The sequence below is a fragment of the Pristis pectinata genome, chromosome 33 (assembly GCF_009764475.1).
Source record: "Pristis pectinata isolate sPriPec2 chromosome 33, sPriPec2.1.pri, whole genome shotgun sequence".
Classification (NCBI taxonomy): domain Eukaryota; kingdom Metazoa; phylum Chordata; class Chondrichthyes; order Rhinopristiformes; family Pristidae; genus Pristis; species Pristis pectinata.
Window position 1 is genome coordinate 13,985,850 of NC_067437.1, and position 6,460 is coordinate 13,992,309.

The following is a 6,460-nucleotide window of genomic DNA, read 5'->3' on the forward strand; positions in this document are numbered from 1 at the left end:
AACAGCTACTTCATGCTATGTTGGCACCGGAAGCGTGGCGACACTTGTGGGCTGCCCCCCCCAGAACACTCTACACAATTCACTGTGTGTTTCGATGTGCATGTGACTAATAAAGATACCTTATCTTCTTGAACCAACCTGCACAACCCTCGTCACTCTCAGTGAAGCAACACTATGACCACTTTGCACTACAATGGACTTTGTTATTTTTTGTTCTGTGTTCTTTCTTGTAAAAATTTTATAAAACATGTTTATGTTTTTCTTGTGAATGTTATGTATCTGTTGCTATGTGCCTGTGATGCTGCTGCAAGTAAGTTTTTCATTGCACCAGTGTATACATGGACTTGTGCATATGATAATAAACTCGATTTTGACTTTGATTTTTAATTTGGAGACACAAGAGGCTGGAATTTGGAGCAAAAAAACAAACTGCTGGAGGAACTTAAGGGGTCAGACAGCATCTATGGAGGGAGACGGATAGTTGACATTTTATACATAAATTAAAGCTAAGATTGGCATGTTTGGTCTGCAGAGGATTGAAGGTTATGGGCAGCAGGAAAGAAAGAGATCAGAAGGGCCACGATCTTACTGAATGGTAGTGCAGGCTGGTGGTGCATACTTCTGCTCCCATTTCACATTTATCGAGTTATCGGGGTGTTATTTGAGCAGAAAATAGGGGATTGTGGGAATTGTAGTCATTACTCACAAATTACAATCTTTTACAGCCTTTTCTTTCACCTCATCGCCCCACCAACACCATGTCTTTGATATATTATAACAACAATGTAATAACAAAAATGCTTCACCTCTGTCTTAAATAGGCAAACACTTATTTTAAACAGTGACCCCCCACCCCCACCCCCCAAGTTCCAGATTCTCCTAAAGAGGAACCACCCTCTTTACATCCACCCTGTCAGGATTTTCCTGGCTTCACTCAATCAATTGGTTCATCTCCAACCAATTAGAATGCAAATTGCCTTTCCTGGACAGAGACATACCTAATTTCTTTCCTTTCTTGGCGTTCAGTCAGGAAAGTGGAGTTGAGACCAAATATTTGCTCAGCCATGACCTTATTGAATGATGGAGCGGGCTTGATTGGCCACGAGACTGACTCCCGCCTCTATTTCTTATGTTCCACATACTCTCTGACATTGTTTGGGGTGCAGTAGTATGGCAATTAAATTCTTGGGAAAGCAGCCAGAAGCTGGATCATTGATCTAAAGGCAAGAGTTCAAATCCCACCAGAGTAGCTGTGAAATTCATATGGAACATAGAACAATAAACAGTACAGCACAGGCACAGGCTCTTTGGCCCACAATGTCTGTGCCGACCATGATGTTAATTTAAACTAATCCCATTTGTCTGCATGTAGTCTATATCCCTCCATCCCTGCCTGTTCATGTGCCTGTCTAAATGCCTCTAAGATGTTGCTGTTGCAAGTAATTATATAAATCTGGAATTAAAAAATAAGCTTATCCCAGTAAAAATAACAATGAAGCAGCTGGATTGTCATTTAGTGAATGCAGAATTTTTGAAATAATAACAGAAAATGCTGTAAACACTCAGTGGGTCAGGCAGCATCTGCAGAGAGAGAAACAGGTTTCTTCTTACTACCTCGATGTGATTATGTATTGCATGATCTTATGCATATTGCATGATGGCACGCAAAACAAAAGCTTTTCACTGTATCATGGTAACGATAAGAAACCAGTACCAAGTTAACATTTGAGGTCTGGGACTTCAGATGCAGAGAATAGTGGACTCAGCCCAGTACATCATGGGCACATCCCTCCCCACCTTCAGTAGCATCTACATGAGGGGTTGCTTCAAGAAGGCAACATCTATCATCAAAGATCCCCACCATCCAGGCCATGTCATCTTCTCGCAGCTACCATCGGGCAGGAGGTGCAGAAGCCTGAAGTCCCACACCACCAAGTTCAAGAACAGCTACTTCCCTTCAACCACACCAGTTCTTGAACCAAAAGTAACCTCAGTCTGAGGCACGCCCCTCAGAGTAGGTGGAATTCCAGTCAACTCAAACTTGCCCAGCAAGTTGTTATCTTTAGTCATGGCTCTCTCACCCTCAAATACACAACCCTAATCACTATCTAAATATAGCAACACTTTGCACTACAATGGACTTTTTTTTCTAATTGTGTTCTTTTCTTGTAAAAATTGTGTATAGTTTCTATTTAATTTAGCTTTTCTTATGAATGGTGTGTATCTGATGCTAGGTGCCTATGATGTTGTTGCAAATAAGTTTTTCATTGCACCTGTGCATACATGTACTTGTGTACATGACAGAAAACTTGACATTGACTTTGACCCTTCATTGAAGTAGGAACTGGGATTTTCATTTACTGTTTGTTTTTAATGTCCTCCAGGGAAGGAAATCTCCTATCTTTACTGGGTGTAACTTCAATCTCACTGGAATACGGAATTGACTTCTTAAATATCCCCTAAAATGGTCTGGTAAGTCACTCTGTTTGGGGCAATTAAAGATGGGTGATAAATGCTGGCCTTGATGGTGAACCCCACATCCTGAGGAAATGAATAAATAATAATTTAAAAAAACAATGATGTGCCTGGCTTTTAATTGCCTCCTCTGTGCAAGTGCAATTAGGAGTAGACAGTAAACACTGGCTTTGCCCAGTAGCCTCCACATCCAATGAATGAATACATGTAAAAAGATCTTACACGGTCAATCGCGACATCCAGGGCTCCCCTCTGCTGTTACAAAGTTTCTCCTAAGACAGTTACGGATAAGTCAACATTTACTCTGATTGAAAGCAAAAAAAAACAAGGGGAAGCAGATTTTTTTAAAACTCAGCAAGTTACTTTGATCTGGAATGTAATTGTCTGAAATATAATTGGTAACAGATTTATAGTAACTTTCAAAGGGAAATGAAAAGAAAATATTTACAGGACTCTGGCATAAAAGTAGTGAAGCAGGATTAGTTTTTATCTCCTTCAGATAACTTCCCTCCTCTGTTGCATGAATCTATGACGTTGGGAAGATTGTAGCCATGATATCTTTCCCCAGGGTGAGGTAGACTGCACAAATTCGTGGGATTGTTTTCCAGAGTGAACTGATGTTTCAACATCTACACTGTATCAACCAGAAAGAAAACCTTTGCTATCTTGACCAATGCCTAATGTCTCCTTTAATCTTCAATTCCATCCCCATAAACATGAACTAGTTTAAAGTTCAGCCCTCAGTGTCCTGTTCGTCCATCAGTACATTTCTTGCTAGTTACACCAGCACAGCTGTTCTCCCTAATGCCTTGAATTTAAAATTTTCAGCTTCCTTCTCACCATCTCTGCAACTCTTACAGATTTGATTGACTCCTACATCATTCAGTCAATCCACATGTATCTTCATCTCTGCATCCTATATTGGCAATATATTATTTAACTAGCCTTGCTTTGCTTTATGGGATTCTCTAAACCTCACCATCTCACACCATCTCAAACTGAAGGAACCTAATTGTATAGTTAATCTCCTGGTCTTTTCAGGTTGACCTAAACAGTAAACTTGTGTTGTTAAAGGGTTGTCAAACAGTCCACAGGATTGGTATCAGACCAAATTTGACTCTGAACCTCATTAGAAAATATCAGTGAAAGCTTGGTCAAAGGTTTCATGGAGCATCTTAGAGGAGAGGGCTGGAAAGATTTAGAGAGGTTAGGGCTTAGAAATTAGAGAGCGTGGATAATAATGGACTGAGAACTTCTGCAGTTAGCTAATTCTGAGACCTAACCCGAATTGGTGGATGTTCAGCAAGAACATTGACTGGGGTGGGGTTGTGGGTCATGGTCCAAATTCCCTGGGGTTCCAGTAGATTTCATAAGTTACTGGTGGCATACTTCAGGGTTAATAGTTTCACTAGCAGTTGTATCCTAATCAACATCATTAAAACATAGTTCTTCTTGGTGTTATCCCTTTGTGTTCTGCTCCTGGCTGCCAGAATTCGCTCAGTAACAGCATTTTATAAGTACTATATTAGCTGTAAAATATTTGGAAATCCTGATGTTTCTGCAGAAATACAAGTCTCCTTTTCACTTGAACATTGTTCGTTAAGAATTTGCAGAAGGTTTAATCAACTGAAAGTTCTGGAAACAGATTAGTATTGTAGTGTAGCAGTAGTGATCATGATTTAAGAGATGAGCAACAATTCATTATGCAGCCTCTAAGTATAAATGCAAACAACACCTTAGCCTGAGGCTTGGTGAAACAACCTTCAACGAACCCTTCTCCCCACCCCCCCACCCCCGCCACATGCCCTATCATCTTTCCCAGCCATTATTTTCTCACTTGTAAATTTGTAGCTTTTCTGAATTGACATGTACTACAGAAAACAGAACATCATCAAAATAGAATCATGTAGGCCCAGATAAGAGGCCATTTAGCCAATCAGGTCTGCCACCTCCTAGCAGAGCAATCTATTCAGTTCCATTCCTGCACTCAAATGCACATCTATTTCCCCTTGAAGGTCTTGACTGACTGCTTCCACCACTTTTACAGGCAAGTGAATTCCAGATCAAAGCTATTGTACATGTTAAAAAGTAAGTTTTGCTTTATGTTCCCAATGTATTTTTGCCTGCCACTCTTGATCCTGGAATCAACTGCTAATGGCAAAGAGTTCTCTCTGTTCACTACTCAAGATCTGTCAAATTTCCATCCAATTTTCCTGTTTCATAAAGAACAACTCCAGCTCTCTGGTCAATCAGTATCAATGGAGAGAGAGAAATATAAGGCATACTTACCATTTCATGTTTACGATTTTTCATCAGAACCTTTCTCCAGGTAGCGTGGCTCCCAGAACATGGAACATGTTACCATTTCTATTCGGGGGAAACTAGATAAATGCTTGGTATTGGTATTGGTTTATTATTGTCACTTGTACCAAGGTACAGTGAAAAACTTGCCTTGCATACCATTTGTACAGATCAATTCATTACACAGTGCATTGAGGTAGAACAGGGTAAAAACAATAACAGAGTACAGTGTCACAGCTACAGAGGAAGTGCAGTGCAGGTAGACAATAAGGTGCAAGGTCATAACAAGGTAGATTCTGAGGTCAGAGTCCATCTCATCGTATAAGGGAACCATTCAATAGTCTTATAACAGTGGGATAGAAGCTGTCCTTGAGCCTGGTGGTATGTGCCCTCAGGCTCCTGTATCTTGAGGAAGAAAAGTGAGAAAAAGCAGGGCTGAGCACAAACATTGGCATGGATCAATTGAAGCAAATAGCGTGTGTCTGTGTAGCTCAGCACAGAGCCAAGTTAGAGTACGTGGCCAAGTTATTTTCCTGTGTCATCTGGGTCATCATGGTGAACAAATTAAACAGTGGAGCACATCTAGCACTGTCTGCCTGGCTCTATTCCCTTCCCTCCTATCAAGTGCAAAGCATATATCTTGATCTGCACAGTATATCCTGGTGTTATAAGTATAGCTCCAGGTTTGTGAAATGTCCAGCAGGAAGGATGGTGCTTCCCTTATGCTCAGATCGCATGTTTTGGTAATGTGACCCAAATGAGGCATGTTTTTGACAAACAACATGTTTTGTTGCAGTTCAGAATGCCAGCAGGGAACTGGTTTGTTTAACTTGTGCTCAGGGGAGATAATTTATCTTCTAAAACAGGAATAGGCTGACTATATACTAGTGTCCATTGCCATTACTGGGATACGCATTAGCTGATGTCCCAACATATCAAATATATATTTCAGATATATAAAGAGTAAAAGAGAGGCAAGAGTGGACATTGGACCACTGGAAAAATATCCTGGAGACATAGTAATGGGGAACAAAGAAATGGAGGACAAACTGAATAAGTATCCTGCATCAGTCTTCACGATGGAAGACACCAGCAACATGCCAGAAATTCGAGAGACTCAGGGGGCAGAAGTGAGTGTGGTCACTATTACTAAGGAGAAGGTGCTTGGGAAACTGAAAGCTTTGAAGGAAGATAAGTCACCTGGACTGGATGGACTACACTCCAGGGTTCTGAAGGAGGTAGCTGAAGAGATTGTAGAGGCATTAGTAGTGATCATTCAAGAATCATTAGAGTCAGGAATGGTTCCAGAGGACTGGAAAATTGCAAATGTCATTCCACTCTTTAAGAAGGGAGGGAGGCAAAGGACAGGAAATTATAGGCCAGTTAGCCTGTCTTCAGTGGTTGGTAAGATGTTAGAGTCCATTATTAAGGATGAAGTCAGCATAGTTTCCTTAAGGGGACATCTTGCCTGACAAATCTGTTGGAATTCTTTGAGGAAGTAACAGGCAGGATAGACAAAAGAGAGTCAGTGGATGTTGTTTACTTGGATTTTCAGAAGGCCTTTGACAAGGTGCCGCACATGAGGCTGCTAACCAAGATAGGAGCCCATGGTATTACAGGAAAGGTACTAGCATGGATAGAAGATTGGCTGACTGGCAGAAGGCAAAGAGTGGGAATAAAGGGG